Source organism: Papio anubis, chromosome 12 (genome assembly GCF_008728515.1).
Source record: "Papio anubis isolate 15944 chromosome 12, Panubis1.0, whole genome shotgun sequence".
Taxonomy (NCBI): Eukaryota; Metazoa; Chordata; class Mammalia; order Primates; family Cercopithecidae; genus Papio; species Papio anubis.
This window is the reverse complement of record NC_044987.1, coordinates 92,211,238-92,238,520: the sequence shown is the minus strand read 5'-3', so window position 1 is coordinate 92,238,520 and position 27,283 is coordinate 92,211,238. Positions and strand designations below refer to the sequence as shown.

The 27,283-nt window shown below is 40.9% G+C and overlaps 1 protein-coding gene and 1 long non-coding RNA gene across 2 annotated transcripts in view; one reads left to right on the top strand and one right to left on the bottom strand.

Annotated features, from left to right (window-relative positions):
* Window positions 1-12,222, top strand: part of LOC108581927 — a 117,527-nt gene extending 105,305 nt beyond the window's left edge. The window contains exon 4 of the long non-coding RNA XR_002517034.2: window positions 12,154-12,222. This is a non-coding gene — a long non-coding RNA (uncharacterized LOC108581927). The remainder of the gene's footprint in view (window positions 1-12,153) is intronic.
* Window positions 1-27,283, bottom strand: part of QSER1 (glutamine and serine rich 1) — an 86,387-nt gene that overhangs the window by 58,008 nt on the left and 1,096 nt on the right. The window lies entirely within an intron of this gene.

Here is a 27,283-nt window from a genome sequence, read left to right as displayed (position 1 = left end):
GAGCCTTTGCTTTATTCACTGGTACATCCCAAGCACCCAGAATAGTATGTGGTACACAGTAGGTACTCATAAATAATTACAACCCATGTACAGTTTTGGAAGAGAAATCACCTTCAAGTTAGAGCTCAATCATCTCTCAAACTTTTACTGAGTGCCTACCTGACTGGGCAGGCATTCTGCTAAGGACTAGGGACTCAGAAATGAAAGATTAAGCCAGTAGGTCAGTCCATGCTAATTAAAAACTGAATTATCTGAGACTTAATATTATTAATTTTAGGCATTATATCAGGATTTCATATAAGGCCAAAACCTACTTGAGCTACCATCTAATGATGTTAATTATTGAAGCACAAATCAAGAGAGCTCTACATCATAAGTCACAAAGAGCAATACAGAGAAATGGTGGGTTTTTTTTTTTTTTTTTTTTGAGACAGAGTCTTACACTGTCACTCAGGCTGGAGTGCAGTGGCACGATCTCAGCTCACTGCAACCTCCGCCTCTGGGGTTCAAGTGATTCTCCTGCCTCAGTCTCCCAAGTAGGTGGGACTATAGGCCTGTGCCACCACATCCAGTTAATTTTTGTATTTTTAGTGGAGATGGGGTTTCACCATGTTGGCTAGGCTGGTCTTGAACTCCTGACCTCAAGTGATTCGTCCGCCTCAGCCTCCCAAAGTGCTGGGATTACAGACATGAGCCGCCACGCCTGGCCATAAAATAGGGTTTTTTGGTATCTTATGTGCAATGGGATAAAGATTACATTTGACATAAAATTAGCTGTGAATAAAGCAATAGTAGTTAACTGAATTAAGAAAATATTAATAAAATCTCATGCCTCCCTCAAACAGTTAAATATCATTACCACATGGCCCAGCAACTCTACTCCTAGGTATATACCCATGAGAATGGAAACATGTTCACACAAAAACTTGTACATAAATGTTCATAGCAACATTATTCATAATAGTCAAAAGGTGGAAACAATCCAAATGTGCAAAAACTAATAAATGAATAAACAAAATGTGATGTAGTCAAACACTGGAATATTTTTCACCCACGAAGAGGCATGAAATACTGATACAGGCTACAACCTGGAGGAATCAGAAAGAACTATGCTAAATGAAAGAAGCCAAACACAAAAGACCACATATAATTCCATTTAGAGTTATGCCTGGCCAGGCATGGTGGCTCACACCTGTAATCCCAGCACTTTGGGAGGCCAAGGTGGTAGATCACCTGAGGTCAAGAGTTTGAGACCAACCTGGCCAGCATGGCAAAACCCCGTCTCTACTAAAAATACAAAAATTAGCCAGGCATGATGGCATGTGCCAGCTCCTCAGGAGGCTGAGGCAGGAGAATTGCTTGAACCCGGGAGGCGGAGGTTGCAGTGAGCAGAGATCATGCCACTGTACTCCAGCCTGGGCAACAGAGCGAGACTCTGAGACTCCGTCTCAAAAAAAAAAAAAAAAAGCGTCATGCCCAACATAACAATGTTTCAATCAATAGACTATATGTACAACTTACAATACCTTATTTTTACTGTACCTTTTCTATGTTTAGGTGTGTTTAGATACACAAATACTTACCATTGTATTACAACTGCCTAGAGTATTCAGTGCAGTAAGATGCTGTACAGGTTTGTAGCCTAGGATTGACAGACTATACCATATAGCCTAGGTGTGTAGTAGGCTACACCATCTAGGTTTGTGTAAGTATACCCTAAGATGTTTGCACAGTGATATAACTGCCTAACGACACATTTCTCTGAACATACCCCTTTTGTCAAGTGATGCATGGCTATATATGAAATGTCCCAAATAAGCAAATCCATGGAGACAGATTACTGTATTTGCTAAGGACTGGTGAGAGGGGAAACTAGAAAAGACTGCTACTGGGTATGTGTTTCTTTATTAGGTAATGAAAATGTTCTAGAAATTAGATAATGGTGATGGCTGTACAACCTTGTGAATATTCTAAAAATTATGGCATTGTATGCTTTAAAATGGTCACTTATCCATGTAAATTATATCAATAAAAATTATATTCATCTGGCCGAGTGCAGTGGCTCATGCCTGTAATCCCAGCATTGTGGGAGGCCGAGGCGGGTGGATCATCTGAGGTCGGGAGTTGGAGACCAGCCTGACCAACATAGAGAAACCCTGTCTCTACTGAAAATACAAAATTAGCCAGGTGTGGTGGCGCATGCCTGTAATCCCAGCTACTCGGGAGGCTGAGACAGGAGAACTGCTTGAACCTGGGAGGTAGAGATCATGCCACTGCACTCCAGCCTAGGCAACAAGAGTGAAACTCCATCTCAAAAAAAAAATTATATTCATCCAACCTTAGTGATCATTTTTAATTTTTCATGAACTATGCAACACTACCAAATAAGAAGGTGGTTTCTAGATAAGCCTTGCTGTCATGCATGTGTTCAGTCTCTTACGGTTGGCCCATCTCCATATCCCACATAATAATGTTTTTTAAAAATCTGTATGCTTTATGGTTTTAAAATCCATTTCAGAAGGTATTAATCCCAGGAATAATAATCTGATAGTCACTGGTCTGTTGAGATTGCTTATTTTTTAAACAAAAGCCAGAATTTCTTTTTTGTAATCCTAAAAGGAAAAAGCATGCCTCAAAACATGGTCTCGATTTCTAATTCCCACGTTTGGACCAGTACAGACTCTTCTTTGAATATATGTACGTTTATGTAAGATAGGACCTATGGTGGCCCAGCATAGCCCTTCTTAATCCCCAAGCCCTGGGTAGTCATGGTAGGGAGAGAATAGTAAACTTTTACCATCACCTTACATACTCCAAGTATTACCTCATCTAAATCCTAGAGAAGAATGAACCAAATGAACGAAGTCTCAATCTTTATATTCCCAGCCTAGCATAAAACAAATCTTGCATCTCCTCCCCACACACTCATGAATAAGGTATGAAATTGAGGACAAGGAAGGTTAGAATTTTGCAAAGGGAAGTATCATCTTCTTTCAGTCACTGTCACATTTTTAAAAAATTTATAATTTCCTCAAAAAACCAAAACAGGCCAGGTGCAGTGGCTCACACCTATAATCCCAGCACTTTGGGAGGCCAAGGCTGGAGGACTGTTTGAGTCCAGTAATTCAAGATCAGCCTGGGCAACATAGTGAGACTCCATCTCTACAAAAAATAATTAGCTGGGCATAGTGGCACCTGTGGTCCCAGCTACTGAGGGGGCTAGGGTGGGAGGATGGCTTGAGCTCAGCAGGTCAAGGCTACAGTTAGCTGTGATCAGGCTGCTGCACTTCAGCTTGGGCAACAGAGTGAGACTATCTCAAAAACAAAAACAACAACAAATAACGAAAACAAACCAGCAAAGATTAGTTATCTGGTTATCACTTTCTATACTGTTTAAGTGTGAACATTTTTTAGTCAACTTCACTATAACAAAGAAAATTAATTTCTAAAGCAGATATAGCCAAGGCAAAAAAATTCATCTAAAATGTCCACTCATGCAGTGAAGACAGTATATGACTGTAAGATAAAACGCTTTTAAATATGTGCTCTTATGGTTTATATCCAGATATGAATAACATATAAACCTACTCCTTGATGCTTAAGAAATAAAACACATTCCAGGTTTAAAAATCAATTAGCAAATGTTTCATAAAATACGTTAAATCTGAGAAAACAAACCAGTACTTGCACACAAGTAATAAGTTACTTAAACACTGAATAAATGATTTTGCCTTAAGGAGTCATATCACTTTGTCCTTTTTGTGTTAAATAATTTGGTCACTAGGCCGGGCGCGGTGGCTCAAGCCTGTAATCCCAGCACTTTGGGAGGCCGAGACGGGCGGATCACAAGGCTAGGAGATCGAGACCATCCTGGCTAACACGGTGAAACCCCGTCTCTACTAATAAATACAAAAAACTAGCCGGGCGCAGTGGCGGGCGCCTGTAGTCCCAGCTACTCGGGAGGCTGAGGCAGGAGAATGGCGTGAACCCGGGAGGCGGAGCTTGCAGTGAGCTGAGATCCGGCCACTGCACTCCAGCCTGGGCGGCAGAGCGAGACTCCGTCTCAAAAAAAAAAAAAAAAAAAATAATAATAATAATAATAATTTGGTCACTAATGCCTAGAATGTAATAAAAATAGAATTCTCTTCAAGCTTTGAAAATATTGTTACAGTTTTAGGTATATCAGCTTTTCACAGGTGAGAAAGATAAATATTCTGGATTGGAAGTTAGGAGCCCCAAATTCCAGTCCTGCTTCTCCAAATAAATGCTACAAGACTTTGAGCAAAATACATACTCTTGTAGAATACTTGTTTTCCTACTTATAAAGCCTAATGTTCTTTGTAGTTCTAATATTCTCAGTTAAGATTAATATTTTTACTTCATTTAGCACACAGTATTCTTTGGTATAAAATCTGAACAGAAATAAACACTAAGTCCACTGAATTAAGTCTGCACGGAACTCTAGCATATACCTATCCCATTCATACCTAAATGCCAAATATTTTTAAATCTTTATTTTGTTTTAGTTAATCCAGTTTGATAAGTTAAAAGTAAAAACATGTAGCCTAAGAATAATCAGCTCTTATTAAGAAATTATTTATCATGAATTTTAAAAAATAAACTAGGGAACTTTGAAACAACTGTGTAACAGCTGTATAAAAGCACAGCTCTGCAAACAAAGCTACAGGATTCAAATCCAGTTCTATATAAATTCTGTGACTTAGAGGCTAGCCACACAGATAATTAGTTAGATTTAACCAAGTCTCCGTTTCCTCAACAGTAAAATATGGGTAATAGTAACACCTACCTTCATCAGGTTGTTGTGAGAATAAACAATAAAGCATCTATGGTCAGCAGCAACTAGCACAGTCCAGCAACTGGCACATAATGAATACTGAATCAATGCTATTATTATTGCATCTAAAGGTGAGGTCTGCATTTATACAAATGACATTTATTGACTGCCAAGTGTTATGCTAGGGACTAGAGAAATAAAACAGCATAAGTAAATAAACATAACACAATCTGGGAAGACTTCCTCTAGGACATGACAACTGAGTATTAAAAGGAAGAGGAGAGGCCGGGCGCAGTGGCTCACGCCTGTAATCCCAGCGCTTTGGGAGGCTGAGGTGGGCAGATCACAAAGTCAGGAGATTGAAACCATCCTGGCTAACATGGTGAAACCCTGTCTCTACTAAAAAAAATTCAAAAACTTAGCTGGGCGTGGTGGCGGGCCCCTGTAGTCCCAGCTACTCAGGAGGCTGAGGCAGGAGAATGCTGTGAACCCGGGAGGCGGAGCTTGCAGTGAGCTGAGATGGAGCCACTGCACTCCAGCCTGGGCGATAAAGCGAGACTTCATCTCAAAACAAAACAAAACAAAACAAAGGAAGAGGAGAAATTATCCAAGGAAAGAAAAAGAAGGTTTCAAGGAGACAAAATCACATATACGAAGACCTAGAAATATTCCTAACATGGCACATTAGAACTGTAGTAATTCAGCATGGTTGTATTGGAGAATAGGGATATGAGGTAGACGGGAATCAAACAATGGAATATTATATACCAAAATAAGGATCTCACATTTTATCTTCAAGGGAATCAAGAGCCTCTCAAGAATTTTAGTAAGAGTTAAATTTATACTTTTTTGAGACAGGGTCTTGCTCTGTTGTGCTGGAGTGCAGTGGTGTGATCATAACTCATCCTAGGTGTGACCTTCCAGGCTCAAGCAATTCTCCCACATCAGCCTCCTGAGTAGCTGGGACCAAAGACGTGTGACACCATGCCTTGCCAGTTTTTTAAACATCTTTTTATAGAGACAAGGTCTCCCTGTGTTGCCCAGGCTGGTCTTGAACTCCTGGGCTCAAGCAATTCTTCCAGCTCCACTTCCTAACGTGCTGGGATTACAGGCATGGGAAACCTTGCCTGGCCTAAAGAATGGTTTGTAACCAGGTATGCTCATCAGCATCACCTGGTTAGTTTTTTCAAACTATATACATCCAGATCTCCCTTTCAGAAATTATTGATTAGTAGTTCTGACATGTGACATAGGACCCTATAAGTTCACTCTGAAAAGTTCAAAAGAATCACTATCTTAGTCTGATAAATACTGTGCAGAACAGAGCAAACCTTAAAGAGAGAAGGCCAAGATCCTATTGCAGAAATTATGAGGGCAAAACAGTGGCAATAGTTAGATACTTAGGAATTCTTAAAAAACACAATTGAGAAGACTTGCACGGAAGAAAGAGGAATCATGAATGACAGTGAGCCACCCATAAGGCTGAACAAACACAGACGGTTTCAATTTTGAAAGCACTGAGTTTGGGGTGTTAAAAAGAGACATACTGTGAGAAATAATTGAAAGAGAGGTAATGAATATTCCTACTTCGGACTCAGAAGAGAAATCTGAGCTGGAAATAAAAAATTGGGGATCATTACAAATTGAGTGTTTTTTGAAGTCATGGAAGTGAATGAAAATGTCCAAAAGTAAGTCACATCAGAAGTGGGCTAAGGACAGAAATTATAGGGACACTGCTTTACACATATGACCAATAATATTAATTTCCTGCTTCTCAAGGATGTTATTTATCTGCAACTCAAAATTCCTTGCAACTCAACTGAAGTACCACTCTTCCCTCTTCCACTTAAGATATCACAGAAATAAATGAGTAATAATACTAATATAGGGTGTATTGGTCCATTTTCACACTGCTATAAAGAATGACCTGAAACTAGGTAATTTATAAAGAAAAGAGGTTTAATCGACTTACAGTTCAGCATGACTGGAGAGGCCTCAGGAAACTTACAATCATGGCAGAAGGTGAAGGGGAAGCCAGGCATGTCTTCACAAGGTGGCAGGAGAGAGAGTGAGCGCAAGGGAAACTGCCACTTTTAAATTGTCAGATGTCATGAGAACTCCTTTACTATCGTGAGAACAGCATGGTGGAAACCCCACGAGCCAGTCACCTTCCATGAGGTCTCCCTTGACACATGGGGATTACAATTTGAGATGAGATTGGGGAGTGGGACACAGATCCAAACCATACCATTCTGCCCCTGGCCCCTCCCAAATCTCATGCCCTTTTCACATTTCAAAACTAATCACGCCTTCCCAACAGTCCCCCAAAGTTTTAACTCATTGCAGCATTAACGCAAAAGTCCAAGACTAAAGTATCATCTGAGACAAGGTAAGTCCCTTCTGACTACGAGCCTGTAAAATCAAAGCTAGTTAGTTACTTCCAAGATACAATGGGGGTACAGGCATTAGGTAAATGCTTCCATTCCAAATGGGAGAAATGAGCCAAAACAGGTTCAAAACCCAATAGGGCAGTCATTAAATACTGAAGCTCCAAAATCTCCTTTGACTCCATGTCTCACATCCAGGGCACAATGATGCAAGGGGTGGGCTCCTACAGCCTTGGGCAGCTTCACCTCTGTGGCTCTGTGGCGTACAGCCACTGCAGCTTTCACAGGTTGGCATCAAGTGCCTGTGGCTTCCCCAAGTGTGTGGTGCAAGCTTTCAGAAGATCTACCTTTCTGGGGTCTAGAGGACGGTTACCCTCTTCTCACAGCTCCACTAGGCAGTGTCCCAGTAGGGACTCTGTGTCACGGCTCCAACCTTACATTTCCCTTCTGCACCACCTTGGCACAGGTTCTCTCTCTGAGAGCTCTGCTCCTGCAGCAGACTTCTGCCTGAACATCCAGGCATTTCCATACATCCTCTGAAATCTAGCTGGAGGTTCCCAAACCTCAACTCTTGTCTTCTGAACACTCGCAGGCCCAACGACACATGGAAGCTGCCAGTGCTTGGGCTTGCACCCTCTGAAGCAATCGCCTGAGCCGTACCTTGGTTTCTTTTAGCCATGGTTGGCGCTAGAGCAACTGGGACACAGGGTGCTGTGTCCTGAGGCTGAACAGGGCAGCAGACTGGTCCCACAAAACCATTTTTTCCTCCTAGGCCTCCAGGCTTGTGATGGGAGGGGCTGCCGTGAAGATCTCTGAAAAGGCCTGGAGACATTTTCCTCCATTGTCTTGGCTATTAACATTCAGCTCCTCACTACTCATGCAAATTTGTGTAGCTTGCTTGAATTTCTCGTTAGAAAGTGGGTTTTTCTTTTCTACCACAGTCAGGCTGCAAATTTTCCAAACTTTTATGCTCTGCTTCCCTTTAAATAAAAGTTCCAGTTTCAGATAATCTCTTTGTGAATGCAATGACTGAACACCTTCAGGATCAGCCAGGTCACATCTTGAATGTTTCGCTACTTAGAAATTTCTTCCGCCAGATACCCTAAATCATCTCTCTCAAGTTCAAAGTTCTAGAGATCTCTAGGTCAGGGCAAAATGCTGCCAGTCTCTTTGCTAAAGTATAGCAATAGTGACCTTGGCTCCAGTTCCCAGTAAGTTTCTTATCTCCCTCTGAGACCACCTCAGCCTGGACTTCATTGTCCATATCAACATTTTGGTCAAAACCATTCAACAAGTCTCTAGGAAGTTCCAAACTTTCCCACATCTTCCTGTCTTCTTCTGAGCCCTCCAAACTGTTCCAACATCTACCCGGTACCCAATTCCAAAGTCACTTCCACATTTTCAGGTTATCTTTATAGCAGTGCCCTACTCCCGGTATCAACTGTCTGTGTTGGTCCATTTTCACACTGCTATAAAGAACGACCTGAGACTGGGTAATTTGTAAAGGAGAGGTTTAACTGACTCACAGTTCAACATAGCTGAAGAGGCCTCAGGAAACTTACAATCATGGCAGAAGGGGAAGGGGAAGCAAGGCATGTCTTCACAAGGCAGCAGCAGAGAAAGAGCAAGTACAGTGGAAACTGCCACTTTTAAACCATCAGATCCCAGGAGAACTCTCTCACTACCATGAGAACAGTATGGGAGAACCCCACCCCCATAGGCCAGTCACCTCCTACCAGGTCCCTCCCTTGACACATGGGGATTACAATTTGAGATGAGATTTGGGTGGGGACACAGAGCCAAACCATATCATAGGGATCAATTCTATCTTATTTAAAGACAACGAGTAATCATTCATAACTTGGTACTTTTTAATTTTTTTATTTCTTCTAAAAAATAATGGGATACATGTGCAGAACGTACAGGCTTGTTACATAGGTATACATATGCCATAGTGGTTTGCTGCACCTACTGACCCATCCTCTTTGGATAGGTGACCCATCCACCTAAAGACCCTCCCCTCTTTCCCCACCCCCCGCAACAGGCCCTGGTGTGTGTTGTTCCCTTCCCTGTGTCCGTGTTATAACTTGGTACTTTTAAACTCAATTACCTGAGATGCAGATTTAAGGGACAGGTAGAGGAAGAGGAAACCATAAGAAAGTTTAACTAAAAACTTGAGAGGAAAACCAGGAATGTCTCCAAAAATTAAAGGAACTTAAGTTTCAAGAAAGGAGGACTAACTGCTGCAATAAGGTTAGACAGTTAGAGAAACTGTTTGAGGAGACAGTAATAATAAATCAAGCATAGCTATGACACACATATTACATATACATTACCTGTACAATTATTACATTGTACTATCTCCTCCCACAACCCCTTGCACTACGAAGTTCTGTGGACCAGAAGGGTAGGACCAAAACAGAAAAAGCCAACTGGAACAAGAAAGCAGTTATAACAGTGGCATAAGGGAGGTAGGAAAAGGCAGGGAACAGGAAGAAGAAAGTGCCTGTAAATCCTAATTTATGGCCTAGATCTAAAATGTCCATTCTGAGTTTTACTCTATTTACCTTTGATCTTAAAGTTTTTGTTTAAAATTTCTCATTATATTGGCAGTGTAGCTGCAGAACATTTCTACCATATCCATTTCAACATGCTCAATGTTATTTTCAAGGGAAAATTTCACCTTAAGTCTATATGTCTTTACTGAGTATATGCATGCAAAAGGCATGAGTGAAAGGTATACACAATGACAAAGTTCCTGCCATCATGACCTGTTGTTAACTATGGGGGATTAAACAGTATACAAGTGTCCAGCCAATTTTACAAAATAGAATAAAACAAATATATGGCAGAGCAGGGTAAATTAATTTATTCAACAGATACTAGATGTTATGTACCAGGCAATAAGCAAGGCACTGGGGATATAATAAAAGACAGGATAAGTCTTTGAAGAGCTTACAGTTTAGTTGTGAGGCAGGGTGGTAAATAAAAGGAAACCAACTAATAAAACAATTATAAACTCTATCAAATGAATAAAGAAGAAAAAAGTCTAAATACAGATGTTATGGGAGAAAGAGGACACAGTGATCAGCAATGCCTCCTGAAGAAGGGATCTTAAGCAAGCCCTGCCCCAAACCAAAGGAAGAGAAATAACAGTTAGGAAAAGGCCTGAATTGGGAAGAGTCTGGAACACAGAGAAGCTGAAAGAACACCAGCATATTGTGAGTGTACTAAGGGAAGTGGGTGAGCAGTAGGAGATCCGTGGAAAGGTAGTAGTTAAGGGTCAGACATGGAAAGCCTTGTAGGCACAACGAGTCTGGATTTCATTCCAACTGCAATGGAAAACCAAAGGATTTTTAAGCATGGGAGTGTCTAAATTACATTTTTTAAACATAGCTACCCGCTACACAACTTACCTCAGTTTCCAAACTAAAATCAATACCAAGGGAATCCTAAAATCAAAATACACCTTATAATGTCATGACCACACCCCCCCATATACACATGACTACCCAAGTAGCTCTAAGTTTCAAGAGAAATTGCTTTTAAAATAAATGTTAAAGGATCTAGAGGTTAGGACAGGTGCAGGTGGCTCACACCTGTAATCCCAGAACTTTGGGAGGCCGAGGTGGGTGGATCACCTGAGGTCAGGAGTTCAAGACCAGCCTGACCAACCTCATCTCTACTAAAAATACAAAAAAACTGGCCAGGCATGGTGGTGTGTGTCTGTAGTCCCAGCTACTTGGGATGCTGAGGCAGGAGACCTGCTTGAACCCGGGAGGCGGAGGTTGCAGTGAGCCAAGACTGTGCCACTACCCTCCAGCCTGGGCCACAAGAACAAAACTCTGACTCAAAGAAAAGGACCTAGAGTTTAATGAACTTGGCTACCAACTGCTGAATAATCTCACATCGTCTTTTAGTTTAAAAAAAAATCAGTGAAAACATCAAATCGATAAAGCTGTTGATAAAAGATACTTCCCTTCCTTGAACCCAATTTTAGAGAAAATAGAGGTAGAAGAGACAGATGAGTCAAACATGCTAAACTTTTCAAGAAATGAATGAGCAATAATAAAAAAGACAATCACAAGTGTGGCACAGACATGGGGAAATTGGAACATCCACGTATTTCTTTTCATTTTTTGAGATGGAGTCTTGCTCTGCTGCCCAGGCTGGAGTGCAGTGGCACGATCTCAGCTCACTTCAACCTCCACTTCCTGGGTTCAAGTGATTCCCCTGCCTCAGCCTCCCAAGTAGCTGGGACTACAGGCGTGTACCACCACGCCCAGCTAATTCTTATATTTTTTGTAGAGATGAGGTTTCGCTCTGTTGGCCAGGTTGGTCTTGAACTTCTGACCTCACGTGATCCACCCATCTCAGACTCCCAAAGTGCTGGGATTACAGGCGTGAGACACTGCGCCTGGCCCATATATTTCTGATGGGAATATAAAATGGTACAGCCAATTTAGGAGAGAGAAATTTGGCAATTCCTTAAAATGTTAAACATAAATTTGCAACAGTTCCACTCCCAGATATCTACCCAGGAAACATGTTCATACAAAGTCTTACATGCAAATATCCACAGCAGCATTATTTGCAATAAGCAAAAAGTAGAAACAACCCAAATGTCCATCAAAAGAGTTCAGATAAACAAAATGTGCTGTGTCTATGCAATGAAATATTATTCGGCCATATACATCATTAATGATCTTTACCAAAAATCCTATTTTATTTTGTACAAATGATACACTCAACTTGGTTAAGCAGAAGATGTTTGTTTTCACTAAGCAAGGTCAAATTAGTAGTATGGAATTTCCTATCTAGTGGGGTGGCAGAGTATGTTAAAAAACTTATATATCAGTTCCAAACAGTATTCACAACAAAAAGAGACAGATGTTGGCATTTGTAACACATGCGCAAGAAAAATACTGGCAAAGTCAAGGCAGCTAAGAATTTCTGTCTGCTGTTTCACAGGGAAATAATGAAATGTGATGGTGATATGGCATCTGCTTGGCTACATCCATGATAACAGCCACCAAGGCCTGGATTGGACAACTCCAAAATTCCATTTCATCATCTTCCTTTTCTGTTTCTGTCATCATTTGCATTATCAATCTTTCTTCTGAACAAAGATAAGATTTTTAGGTCCCAAGTTTTCCCCATTTCCAATATTTCAATATTTTTTTGTAATGCTTTTCTTTTCTTTTGAGAAAGTGTCTCATTTTGCTGCCCAGGCTGGAGTAAAGTGGTGATCATGGTTCACTGGAGCCTTGACTTCCTGGGCTCAAGTGATTCTCCTGCCTCAGCTACCTGAGTAGCTGGGACTCCAGGTGCATGCCACCATGCTCAGCTAATTATATATTTTTTGTAGAGACGAGGGTCTCCCTATGTTGCCCAAGCTGGTCTCAAACTCCTGGGCTCAAGAGATCCATGCCTGCCTTGGCCTCCCAAAGCGCTGGGACTACAAGTGTGAGCCACCATGCCCAGCCTATGCTTTTCTTTTAAAAGAAATACATCCATCAAAGCAAATTATTTTGTGTTTGCATGTACTAACTACCTGTAAATACCAGGCATGTTTATTTAAGAGATAGACAAAAGTGGTTATATGAGCCTTGCCTGGATGGTTGTCTCTTATTTTGGCTACAAAGGAATGAATAAAAATGAACTAACATATAGCTGGTTACTTCTCAACACGTAACACAGTTCATATTTCCATGATTCAAATGTATGGGTGCTATGAAATGTTTTTTTCAGCTTTTTCAATGTATCCTTTTGTTTGTGGCTTAGTCTTTCATTTACCAAATTAAATTTTCTCCCTTGTTTGAGAAACTTGTAGAGCCAATTTTTCACTACATCACAATTTTATGTATTATTATTAACATAGTCTATGATTTCTGGCATTAGATAAAGGAAATCTGTCTAAAAATATATTTATCACAATTCACATCTGGATATGAACTAGATTTACAGACAAACGTTTACACATCTTTGGTTTAATACAAGAATTTAATAACATTTTAGGGTAGAAAAGAATATTTTCAGGTGAACCAAAATCCAAAATTGCATTATTCATTTTATACTCAATGTGCTGTTCTTTCCTTACAAACTTTTAGAAAAGTAATCTGAAATCATCTAGAAGCTTAAAAAGTTTGATGCTTCTGTTTTCCTAAGAAAATTCCACAAATTTGTAAGCCAAAGACTTAATAATAAAACCGGTAGTATTTTATCCTGTTGTAACTGTACTATACTACTTATACTATTTCAATTGTACTATAATATTAGAAGACTGACTTCAAGTACTAAAACCAATAAAATATGTACAGATTGCCTTAAAATATCCTACCTATTATAGTTATGTCAAAAAAAATTTAAGTCTGGCTGGGCGCAGTGGCTCACGCCTGTAATCCCAGCACTTTGGGGGATCGAGGCGGGCGGATCATGAGGTCAGGAGATCGAGACCATCCTGGCTAACATGGTGAAACCCTGTCTCTACTAAAAAATACAACAAAAATCAGCCGGGCGTGGTGGTATGCGCCTGTAGTCCCAGCTACTCAGGAGGCTGAGGCAGGAGAATGGCATGAACCCGGGAGATGGAGCTTATAGTGAGCCGAGATCGTGCCATTGCACTCCAGCCTGGGCGACAGAGCAACACTCCGTCTCCAAAAAATAAAAAAATAAAAAAAAATTAAGTATTTATCTTTCAGAGTTCTCTTTCATACTACGGTTGAAAGAGGTACATAGCCTGAAATTTGCTTTGAAATGATACATGGGAGTAGGGAGAGAAAGTATGTAGGGATATACATGAAAGACCCACCATGTGCTAAAATTGTTGAAGGTGGGTAATGGATACTCAGGGGTTCATTATACTTTTCTCTCTAAATTTGTTTGGTTTGAAATTTTCTATAAAAGTGTTGTTGGCCAGGTGCAGTGGCTCATGTTGATAATCCCAGCACTTTGGAAGGGTCAGGCAGGAGGGTCACTTAAGCCCAGAAGTTTGAGACTACCCTGAGAAAATAGTAAGACCCATCTCTACAATGAACAAAAACAAAAACAAACCCGAATTTAGCCAGGCATGGTGGCACACACCTGTAGTCCTAGCTAGTTGGGAGGCTGAGGTGGGAGGATCGCTTGAGCCCAGAAGCTTCAGGTTGCAGTGAGCCACTGCACTCTAGCCTAGATGACAGGATAAGACCCTGTCTCTTAAAAAACGGAGTTTTGCTCTTGTTGCCCTGGCTGGAGTGCAGTGGTGCGATCTCGGCTCACTGCAACCTCTGCCTCCCAGGTTCGAGCGATTCTCCTGCCTCAGCCTCCCAAGTACCTGGGATTACAGGCATGCGCCACCACACCTGGCTAATTTTGTATTTTTAGTAGAGACAGGGTTTCACCATATTAGTCAGGCTGGTCTTGAACTCCTGACCTCAGGTGATCCACCTACCTCAACCTCCCAAAGTGCTGGGATTACAGGTGTGAGCCACCGTGCCCAGCCCCAATTTTTTTTAACTTAAAAAAAAAAAACCCTAAAAACTAAAAAATAGTCTTTTTTATAGTAGAGAAAATCAACTTGAAGGTGGCTAATTCTTGTTCTGCACTATGAATTCACAACAAAGGTTAAAGAAAGAAATTATAATGAATTTTAGAGATGTATATATTTTAATACAAGTTATGCACTAAAAAAGATTTTATAACATATTAATCAAATGTCATAACACACAAGTTTACTATCTTTTAAATTTCCCCTAATAAGCATATCTATTAAGAGCAAATAGTAGACATACTGTGAAGTATGCTTGATATCTATGAGGATGGTGCTAACATGACCTTCTTAAAAGGCAGCCCAGTAGATCAAGGTTAATTAGCTGGTATACTAGATTAGCTTTTTAAAGCAAGTTTGGAATCTTCAACTCCTGTGCCTTATTAAAACACAACTTAGGGCTGGGCGCAGTGGCTCACACCTGTAATCCCCGCATTTTGGGAGGCCGAGGCTGGCGGATCACGAGGTCAAGAGTTCGAGACCAGCCTGACCAACATAGTGAAACCCCGTCTCTCCTGAAAATACAAAAGTTAGCTGGGTGTAGTGGCGTGCGCCTGTAATCCCAGCTACTTGGGAGGCTGGGGCAGGAGAATCGCTTGAACCTGGGAGGCGGAGGTTGCAGTGAGCCGATATGGCACCACTGCATTCCAGCCTGGGCGACAGGGTGAGACTCCGTCTCAAAAAACAAAACAAAACAAAACAAAACAAAAACACAACTTAGGAGTCTTAGAAACAATTTTAATCATTACCATGTTAGAGGATCAGATTTGAGTCAAAAACCTGCTGTTTAAAAAAAAGTAATACAAAGGTATTAACAAATAGCAAAAGACCATCTCTAAGTTTTGGGTTTCTTGAGGAGTTGGAGTTTTCCGCATAGGCACAGTTCTACTTAATTCCCATCCTTCCAAATGGTTCACACTTTTACTCTGGCCTCATTCCACCAGTGCCTTGTGGCTCTGGCCAAATCAAACTCTGACTTGAAGTAGTTTAATGTCTGTTTAAGTGAAAATAGTACCAGCTGCTTTACCAGAGTAGTGTTCATCTTGCAGTTTTGCTCAACATGAGAAATGTTTTAAAATGTTAAGCCATCTGATCTAAGCAGATCCAAGCAAAAGTATTTTAGCTTATCCACATATTTGTGTTTGCTTCACTGGGTCAGACAAATCTGGTCTCAAGTTACTTAAACAGGATCAGTGATCACACAGTAATGAGAATGATGGCATTAGGCCATATGAAAATTTCATTATTTTACATTTAGTTACACCCCATAAATGCCTACATGCCTAGCAACATAGGAGAAGCTACACGGTAAGGATCCCTAAAGAGTCTTTAACTTAGAGAGGCCAAATTTAAACTCTGAAATATTAGACAAGTAAAAGCAGAATATTCCCCATTAAACATATTCTTTATTAAATCAATATTCACTTAACAGTTATTATATGCCAGGCAAGTGGGGGGAAACACAGCTGAAGTTCTACTGTCAAAAAACACCCAAGCTAAAGGACAGAGACTACAATAAACAAGAACAGAGAAGTATTTATATCAAGGATTGATAAACGTTATGAAGAAACCTTAAGCAGGGTTGACGGTGATGGGGGTGCATACCATTCTTTTGAGGGTACTAAGGAGAGGCCACTGATCAACATGAGGAACTTATGCAGATTATCTCAGGAAAAAGTGGTCCTGGCACAGGAAAAAGCACAAAGGCCGTAGATAAGAGCATTCCTAACACCATTCAAGGAACAGTGAAAAAACAGTGTGTTTCATTCAAAGATAAAAGAGAAGATGGTTCTGCAAAAAAAAAAAAAAAAAAAAAAAAAAAACAAAACGAGTGGATATACTGAAACCAGGCCCACATCCTCTCATTTACCTCTTCATATTATACAACATCCATACACATATTCGTATTCACTGCTAGCACATTAAGAAACGCTTACTACTGGCTGGGCGCGGTGGCTCACACCTGTAATCCCAGCACTTTGGGAGGCCAAGGTGGGTGGATCACGAGGTCAGGAGTTAGAGACCAGCCTGGCCAGCATGGTGAAACCTCGTCTCTACTAAAAACACAAAAATTAGCCGAGTGTGGTGGTGCATGCCTGTAATCCCAACTACACAGGAGGCCAAGGCAAGAGAATCACTTGAACCTGGGAGTTGGAGGTTGCAGTGAACTGAGATCGCACCACTGCACTCCAGCCTGGGTGACATAGCAAGACTCTGTTTCCCACCCCCCCCCCAAAAAAAAAAGAAAAAAAGAAATGCTTACTCTTGCCTTGACTGCAGAAAGGCCTAGACTGGAAAGCCCCAGCTAGATTGGCCTCAGTCAATGTAAGGAAACTGTGTTAGTAGCAGCCTAGTAACAGAAAGTCACCTAGCATGTGGCTGAAATTAAAACACCAGAAGCAGCAACAGGGATAAACATTAAACAAAGAAATAAGATTTCCTGTAAGCAGGTTAACCCAAGGAACAGGTAATTTTTTTTTACAAAACTTGTAGTCTCATTTCAACTAGGGGCAAAAGAAACTTACTGGGGCCGGGCATGGTGGCTCATCCCCGTAATCCCAGCACTTTGGGAGGCCGAGGCGGGTGGATCACTTGAGGTCAGGAGTTCCAGAGCAGCCTGCCCAACACAGTGAAACACCATCTCTACTAAAAATACAAAAATTAGCTGGGTGTGGTGGTGGGCATCTGTAATCCTGACTACTCAGGAGGCTGAGGCAGGAGAATTGCTTGATCCCAGGGGTGGAGATTGCAGTTGCAGTGGACTGAGATCGCGCCACTGCACTCCAGCCTGGGCGACACAGCAAGACTGTATCTCACAAACAAACAAATAAAAAACTTACTGAAGCACTCTGTTTCCCAATGTAACATTTTTTCTTCTCATTTCAAAAGTTAGCACTTTCAAGTCATTGTTCAAATATCATTTCAATGAGCCTCCCCAGTCCACCTTGTTTGTAAATCAGAAACGCCTCCCCCATCCACATTCCATTTTTCCTTATTCTGCTTTTCTTTTTCTGGTATCACCTCCCAACATACTAGATAATGTACAGTTATGTTCATTTTTTAACCAACTGTCTCACCCCATTCGCCTCAGGAACTTGATTTTGTTCTCACATGTATCCCAAGCCCCCAGAACAGTGTCTAGAATATGAGAGGTGCTTCAGGTCAGTTAAAATCTCTGAACTACCCATCCCTATGGCAACTATTCAATTTGGTATAAGCCCATGTCCCCACGTTTTCTCCAAAAACTTTTAGCAAAAGTACACTCTGGGAAAATGATTCTAATTTTTTTTAAAATGGAAAATATAACCTCCCAGCATCAATGTTAAATCACAAAGACCCAACATCCTTCTTCAAAGTATTCTATCATTAAACCTCTTTCTGACTTCATTTGCCAATTCTATTTAATCCCATACCCTCAACTTCCCAAAAGGATTTTTCCCTGAAAGCTTATGATTAATAGCACAGTTTCTGAAGTTACACCTCCTGGGTTCAAATCTTGCCTCTGCCACTTACTAGCAGTGATGTTGGACAAATTAATAAATCTCTCTTTGCTTGAGTTTCCTTGTCTATAAAATGGGCTAACAATAGTACCTATATTCTAGAATTATTGTGAGAAGTTAAATGAAATACACTATAAAATTATTAGGCCAGTGCTCAGCACATAGTAGGCATGTAATAGACACTATCACCTACAACGGCAAAGGCTCAGTTCTCAGACTTTCATTCTTCACCCCCAAAGACCTTATCTCTGAGATTCCACTATTGTCTCTATACAAATGTCCAGTCAGACTCCTAAACTCAGCTCTCTGGTCTTGTCAGCTAAGGACAAATACTTTGGGGAAAACAGAAGTGTTAGAACAAAGGAAACCTGGTGGGACTTTAGATCTGTTGGTCAAGGAAGGTCTTTGTAAAGAGACAATATTTAAGGAGAGATAAGAATGTCAAGAAGCCAACACTGACGAGATCCAGATCAGTGGTTCTCAAAATCTCCTCACTGGACAAGCAGCATAAGAATTACCTACGAACTTGTTAGAAATGCAAATTCTTAAGCTCCACCTAAGACCTATGGATTCAGAAACTGGAGTTGGGCCCAGCAACCTATGTTTCAACAAGCTCTCCAGGTGGTTCTGAAGTACCACTGAGCTACAGTAAGATCCTGCCAGGGAAGGGAACTGCCAGGCTTGTTCTTGCCTCGGGACATTTGCACTTGCTGCTTCCTCAGATCACAGGGAAGTGCACTTCCTCCAGGAGAAAATTTTCTCAATTATTTGCTTGCCCACCTCCTTCACCCAAGAATGTAAACTCCACAAGAACAGAGATTTTGTGTGGGTTTTTTTGTCGTTTTTTTGAGACAGGTCTCACTCCCTTTGCCCACACGGAAGTGCAGTGGCACGATCATGGCTGACTGTAGCCTCCACCTCCCAGGCTCGAGCCTCAGCCTCCTGAGTAGCTCCTCCTCCCACCTCAGCCTCCTGAGTAGCTGGGACCACAGGCGCATGCCACCACGCCAGGCTAATTTTTGTATTTTTGTAGAGACGGGGTTTCACCATGTTGCCCAGGCTGGTCTCAAACTCCTGAGCTCAAGCCATCAGCCCATCTTGGCATCCCAAAGTGCGGGATTATGGGCACAAGTCACCACACCTGGCCACTCCCTATCCTTTAGAGTGGAGAGACTAAACTCCATGATCTGTCATGAGAAGCCCTCTACAATCTAGTACCAATGCTCTATGACACAGTGTTACTCCGCTGAGCTCCCCAATGAATCACACCTTCGTGTAGTTTCCCTCCCATGACGATTCTGTAATGGACCAGGAACTGCTTTGACCAACACACTTGCAGAAGTGATGTTATGCCACTTCAAGGCCCAGTCTATAACTGGCCTAGCAGATTCCATTTCCTCCCTCTTGGAACACTTGTTCTTGGAAGTTCCTTCTTTGTACTAATCCCTTATTCCACTATGCAACATTAGCAATAATTCAGATCAGTTTGTACGCAATCTACCTGACAAATGCTACCATGATCCCCCTTGAACTCAATATAATTTTCCCACTAAGTCCCTGAAGTATTTTTGTACCTCTTGAAAAGGAATAGTCTGACAAGTATTAATAGCATAGTTATTTCATTCATTCATTGCATGTTTAATGACACAATGCATTAGACATTGTTCTAAGTGCTGACAATAAAGTTAATAATCTATATGCTATTCTATATGCTAGACATCACTCTAAATACTTTTCTAAGTTTTCCCATTTAATCTTCAAGAATTCGAAAAGTGTCCTCATTTTACATAAGGAAACTGAGGCACAGAGAGGTTAAGAAACTTGTCTAAGATCATACTGCAAGTGGCGGAGTCAAAATATAAATTCAAACATTCTGACTCCAGAGCTTATGTTATCAACTACTATACTAACCTGCCTTGTACAGATGTGAACAAGACAAAGAAGTTCCTGTTCTCATGGAACATGCATTCTATCAGTGATGGTTAGTGGTATCGGGAAAGGGTGGTAATAAATGATACATATAAATCAACAAAATTACTCCAGAGAGTGAGAATGCTCTGAGGAAGTAAAATTATCATGTTAGTGATGTGCAGTTACTTTAGACATGGCAGTCAGAGAAAGCCTTTCTGAGAAGGTAACATGTGGGAAAAGACCTAACTATCAGCAAAAGCAGAAGCAGCAAAGCAAAGACCTGGAAAGAAAACTTCAGTTAAAGAGAACAGCTAGTGCAAAAGTCCTAAGACGGAAATAATCTTAGCATGTTTCAGGAACAGAAGTAAAGCCAGTATGGCTGAAGGACGGTGGTGGGAGGGGAATGACACGAAGTTGGATAAATTAGCTGAGGCTTAGATCATGCAGGGCTTTGTAGGCCACGATAAGTCATTGGATTTTTCTTTCTTTTTTCTTTTCTTTTTTTTTTTTTTTTAAGAAGGAGTCTTGCTCTGTCACCCAGGCTGGAGTGCAGAGGCACCATCTTGGCTCACTGCAATCTCCACCTCCTGGGTTCAAGCTAGTCTTCTGCCTCAGTCTCCCGAGTAGCTGGGACTACAGGCGCCTGCCATCATGCCCAGCTGATTTTTGTATTTTTAGTAGAGACAGCGTTTCACCATGTTGGCCAGGCTGGTTTCAAACTCCCGGCCTCAAGTGATCTGCCTGCCTCAGTCTCCCAAAGTGCTGGGATTACAGGTATGAGTCACCACACCCGACCAAGTCATTGGATGTTACTGATTAACACTGGAAGGTTCTAAGCAGGGTAATGACATTACCTGACTTATACTTTTGAAAAGTTAATTCTGGCTGTTGCATACTTAATAAATTATAGAAGGCCTAAAAGGAAGCAAGAAAAGCAACAGGAGGCAACTGCAATAATCCATGCAGGAAATTACAGATATGGAGACTGAACCAACAGGATTTGCTGAGGGACTCGATACGGGAAGGAATGAAATGAATCATGGATGGCTCTAACCTTCTGGACATAAGTAATGGAGTAAATGGTGATAATAATTACTGAGGTGAGGAAGGCTAGAGGAGGCCCAGGTTGACAGGGTGACAATCATGTTTTGGACGTGTCATTTTTGAAACACCTATTCAATATTCAAATAAAGATATCAGATGCTAGATATGAATCCAGAGATATAAATTTGAAAGTCATCTCATATATACGGCAACTACACCTAGGGTCAGTGGAGAGAGAAGAAAAAAGGACAGAACTCCAAGTTTCTGAGCACTTCAACATTTAGAAGCCAAGCAGAGAGGAAGCAAGTGAATTGCCCTGTCACCCTCCAGATCACAAGTTCTTTAAGAGGCAAGACAGCGTTTTCTTCATTTTTGTGGCACCCTGCAGAACTTAGCTGAGAAACAGAAACTCAGAGACAGTCACTACATTTTAATGAGTGATTGCATGCTTGTCACTTGATTTCTCAAGCTTTCACTGCAGAAATATAGTAACGCAAGGAAATACAGGCAACACTGCCTTAACAATTGTAGGTACTCAAATATTTGTTTAATGAATGAAAGAAAGCTGTGTTTTGGTAGACATATTTTACTACTCATTGTTCCAGAGAACATAGCAAGGAAAGGAAGAAACAAGTAGTAGCCCATATCCCCACGCTGCTAACCAAAGATAATCACAAACTTACCCTTCATCTTGGTCCCAATTACAGGGTAGAGGGGGAATGGCAGTAGAGGCTGCAGCAGGAAGAAAGCGGCTTCTAATTCCCACACTGAAGCAGAGTTCTGGCTTTCATGATATAAGCATGTATTAAGCACCAACTATATACCATGGATTAAAGTAAATACTAAGTACTACAAATATAACAGCAAAACAGATAGGGTTCCTCAAATAACCTCCATTCTGAAGAAGACACATATTACACAGACAATACATAGGTATATTTCTAAGAATATGAAAGTAAAATAAAATATTCTGTGAAAACATACACCATTGCACAAAGCAACAAGGAGTGAGGGTTGAAAATACTGCAGGTTTCTCACATGAGATACCTTAAGAAGTCAGGGTGTGAGGTGGGGATAGGGTGAGAGTTATCTAGGTGAAGGTAAAGACGATGAATGAAAATTTTAAGGTAAGAAGGAATTTAGGATGATTCAAATAATTTAATATGGGCCAGTGCTAGGCATGGTGGCTCACTCCTGGGAGGCTAAGGCAGGAAGACTGCTTGAGGCCAGGAATTCCGGACCAGCCTGGTCAACATAGCAAGACCTCATCTCTAGAAAAAATTTTAAAATTACCCAGGTGTGGTGGCACATGCCTGTAGTCCCAGCTACTTGGGAGGATCACTTGAGCCCAGGAGGTCGAGGCTACAGTAAGCTGTGTTCATACCACTCTACTCCAACCTAGGCGGCAGAGTTAGACCGTGTCTCAAGAATAAAAAAGAAAATAAATTAAAAAAAAATAGGTCAGTAAATGCAGAGCCATACAGAGCACATTTGTGTGTGTGTGTGTGTGTGTGTGTGTGTGTCTGTGTGTGTGACACAGAGAGAGAGAGAGAGAGACAGGTTCTCCCACTGTCGCTCAGGCTGAAGTGCAGTGGTACCATCACAGCTCACTGCAACTTCCACCTCCCAGGCTCAAGCGACCCTCCCGCCTTAGCCTCCAGAGTAGCTGGGACCACAGGCGCAAGCCACCATGCTTGGCTAATTTTTTCTATTTATTTTTTGTAGAGCTAGGGTTTCATCACATCTCATAGGCTGGTCTCAAACACCTGGGCTCAAGCAATACTCCCACCTCAGCCTCCCAAAGTGCTGGGATTACAGGCGTGAGACACCACTCCTGACCATATTACGGATATTTAAAAACGTGACCTTAATATGTAGGAGTAGCCATAGAAAGGCTTTAAGCAAAGGACCAAGAGCAAACTTGTAGATGTGTGTTTTTAAAAATCACTCTGGATGATTTAAGAAGAATGAATTGAAGGGAGGAAAGAAAAGGTCCAAGATGACTAAATTAGGAAGCTACAGCAGTTGTCCAAGTGAAAAATAATGGTGGCTTGGATCAGCTGGAGCAGTGGATACAAAAGAGTTTCAAGACATTAGATTCAAAAGCAGTAGGTTTTAGTGACTAAGCACACAACTCCCACCATCTGGCCTGGGCAACTAGGTGGAGAGAGGTATGACTTAATGACTTACTGAGATGGGCCTCACTAGAGAAGCAGAGGTGTGATGGGTTGGGAAAGCGTATCATTAAGCTCAAGTAAAAGGTCAAAGAGGTAGCTGGTTATGTGATCAGGTTCTCAGAAGAGTCTGAGGACCTCAGAAGAGTCTGCTCAAACATGGGCATCTCCACTGAGATAGTATTTAAAAGCATGGACATGGATGTGAGTCCTCAGGAGAAAGCAAGGAATGAACAAGAAATTTACCAATCCCAAGCCCTGAGGAAACAGTAACACGCAGAGATTAGACAGAAGAGGAGTAAACACCAGTGAAGAACAGGAAAAAGCAGTGGGCCAGAAAAGTAGGAGGAAAACCAGGCAAGTGCAGTGCTATGGAAGTGAAAAGGAATATATTTCAACTAAGAAATGGTCAACAGTGACAAAGAACACTGAAATAAGGATATTAATGATGCTTAGGTTTCCAGGACAGCTCACAGAAGCTCATTTCACATATAGGTGGATTACAGCATTCCACTATCTTACAATAAAGCAGTGTAGTTACACTGGCCATCACGCAGGCTCCAGATCCACAATGCCCAGTTTTCAATCACAGCTCCACTATTTACTAGCTATGTAGCTGTAGGTATAAATTACTTCATGTCTCTATCCCTCAGTTTCCTCATCCATAAAAGGATGGTAAAAAGAATGCCTACCTCAAAGGATTTTTATAATGAATTTTGATAAATGAATGTGTGTATGTATATGTGACTTAAAACAGCTAGCACAAATTAGTTGCTCATGAGGTAAATGACAGCTACTATTACTTACAACATGGTTTCCATGGGAAAAAACTTTCTGAACTCTAACAGTGGAAGTTTGTCTGAAATAACCTTTCAGTAACTTGAGATTGTTCTTACTCCTTACAAATTATGATCTTTAAGGCCTTTTTCCAAAAACCTTGAGGAAAACTCTAGATTTGAAATGTATCAAACAAATGTCCATCATATAGAAACTGACAGGTTTTAGAAGAGCTAATCATTACTCTGGTTTTTCAGAGGAGTATTTATCATACTCATTATACATCCTACTAAAAAAAATTGCATTAGGAATTCTAAAAATCGGTGCCAAAAATCATTTCAAGTTAGAAAGGTGAAAAACAGGCCGGGCACAGTGGCTTACACCTAATCCCAGCACTTTAGGGGGCCAAAATGGTTGGATCACCTGAGGTCAGGAGTTCGAGACCAGCCTGGCCAATGTAGTGAAACTCCATCTCTACTAAAAATACAAAAATTACCATCCTGGCCAATGTGGTGAAACCCCAACTCTACTAAAAATACAAAAATTAGCCAGGCGTGGTGGCAGGCACCTGTAATCCCAGCTACTCAGGAGGCTGAAGCAGAAGAATTGCTTGAACCCAGGAGGCAGAGGCTGCAGTGAGCTGAGATCACGCCAATGCACTCCAGCCTGGGCAACAAGAGTGAAATTCCATCGCAAAAATAAATAAATAAATAAATAATAAATAAATAAATAAAACTATTTAAATGCAAAATATTTCCATTCCCTTTCTGGTGCATATTCAAATACAAACACATCGATTATCACCATAAAACAGCCTGCCTCTTCCTGTTGGGAACAAGATAAAGTATCAAGTACAGAATGGGGCAGTGGACCTGCAGACTCCTGATGACCTTCTTACTTCCCAAGCCACGCAAAGGTATTTACAACATCCAAAACTGCACCCCAAAAGGTATTTCCAACTGCGTGGTGTTCAGCAAAGGACATGTTCATTCATTTAGTTCCTAAAACTAACTGAAAAGAGCACAAATAAATGAAGATTTATATGGCCAGTCCTTATTCCTGCACTTTCCAAGTACCTAGCAAGTACTCTGAGAAATATTCACAAATCTCTCTGTAAGCCCTATTTAAGGTAAAATGCTCGAGTTTCCCACTCTATTTTTCAACTGTTAGTACCATAAAACTACCTAACAACTAACAGAGCTGTTGTATTCAAAAACAGTATTGTTTCAAACTCATGAAAAGCTCTTTATCATGTACTTTCCCATAAACTGATGAAAACGATGTATTTCAAGACCAAGAAGGCATAAAGTAGGATGTTAGATCCCTGTCGGCAACAACTGAATGTCATTACCATCTGTCAGCTTCTGAATAGGTTACAGGAAACAAGGTGTCAGACAGGCTAATTCTTTACGGATAAGCATCCATATTACATCATCACAACTAGTACTCATTTGCACCTTCAGAAGAAACTGCCACAAAGGGGAACAAAAACATTCAACTGATACGTGCATTATGAAAAAGCTTTTTAAAATGCTATAAAAATATAAATAAGCTTCTGAAATGTAGAATATTTAGACTTACAGGGCGTATTTCAGATTTGCTATTGTTGATATAATTGAAATCAAAGAGGAATATTTGCAGTTTGAGGAATAAAATGAGGTATAATTCAGAAGTGTGTGTAACTCTGTACAGATGGCCTGATCCCAATACAAGATGTTAACAAAGCAGGTTGGCGGGGGAGGGGGGTAAACCTGCATTTTCTATGCTGTATTTTAGCTGATTCCCGCCCCCCTTATTTTTTAAAAAAGCAGGGGGAGAGGGCATGGGGGGTAACATTTAAGATTCAATAACTTCCAGTAAACAGAAAATAAATCTCCTTTACATTATGTATGCCAAGTGAATCTACTCACTGTTTTCAAGTGTGTTTGGGAAGTCATTCCGTGTTACTCTGATAAATAAATTTGGAAAATACGACAAGTAGATTTTAGTTTCTTGCCTCAAAAGTATTCTACCAACAGAAGTAACTAGGTAGTATTTGTTTCATTTACCTAATAAAATATTTTTCATTTAAAACATAAAAAATGTGGCACAAATACCTATCATGCTGTTCAATGATGAGAAAGTAATTTTAATTTGTAAATTATCCTAGTCAATGCAAAAAGCTACTTGAAAAAGGACAGTCAAATTACCATCAAAAAGAAATAACGGGTGAAGTGCCAACCGTCTTTCATAAAACTCCTTAAAATGGCTTACTTGTATGTAACACAAAATTATGGCTATTTCTGAAAGGTTTCAGCATTTAATTACTTAGCTCCAAACTGGCACATCACATTATTTTTGTTAACTCCCACGTCTTTCAAACAAAGGGCCTAAAATTTTCTGAGAAAGCTTATATCCCTATTCTTGAAGCAAATTTTTCTCATTCTTTCACAATCATCCCAATGGACAATCTAAGACAAAGACCAGCTACTCTTCACACTTATATGCTCAATCATGAACGTGGAACTTTCATAAAAACAAAGAAGATAACCTGGAACACGGTAATGTATAAACTTAAAACAAAAGTTCACTTCTGTCGTGAAAAATAATGAAGAAATCTGATGAGATCATAAAGCCACGAAGCTTCCTGTTGGTAGCTGAGGATGAAGTCATTAGCAACCCAGGATTCCCTGGTCCATGTAATCAGAAGCTGCACCTACCAGATTCTGTATTGTTCGGGAGAGGTGGCTTTAAAACACCCCGCTCACCAATCCTCCAAACCAGACCACGCCTTCCAGTTATCATTCAAATGGGACCGTTTCACAGTGTGGCACTACTATACTACACATTTCCCGCGAGCTTAAATATCAAGTAGGAGTCAACATTTTAGATTCCCTTGGTCATGCTGCAGGAAAGATGAACTCTTGAACCTCGCGCTACATAATGCACCCGGACTTTAGAGGTCGAGATGGAGAAGCATGCTTTGGTTCTTCTACCTTTATGGCCTTCACTACCCCCACCCCAACCCTCGCCCCATTTCTTCCCAACTCTCCGTCACCCCGAGGCACAGAAAGATTCCTTACTTCCTGCTGTTGTTAAAAGGGGAGGAAATCAAAGAGCAACTTTGAACGAGTGGAAGAGAAATCGCCTAAATCTTGGCCACCAGCGCAAACATATGTCACCCGGCC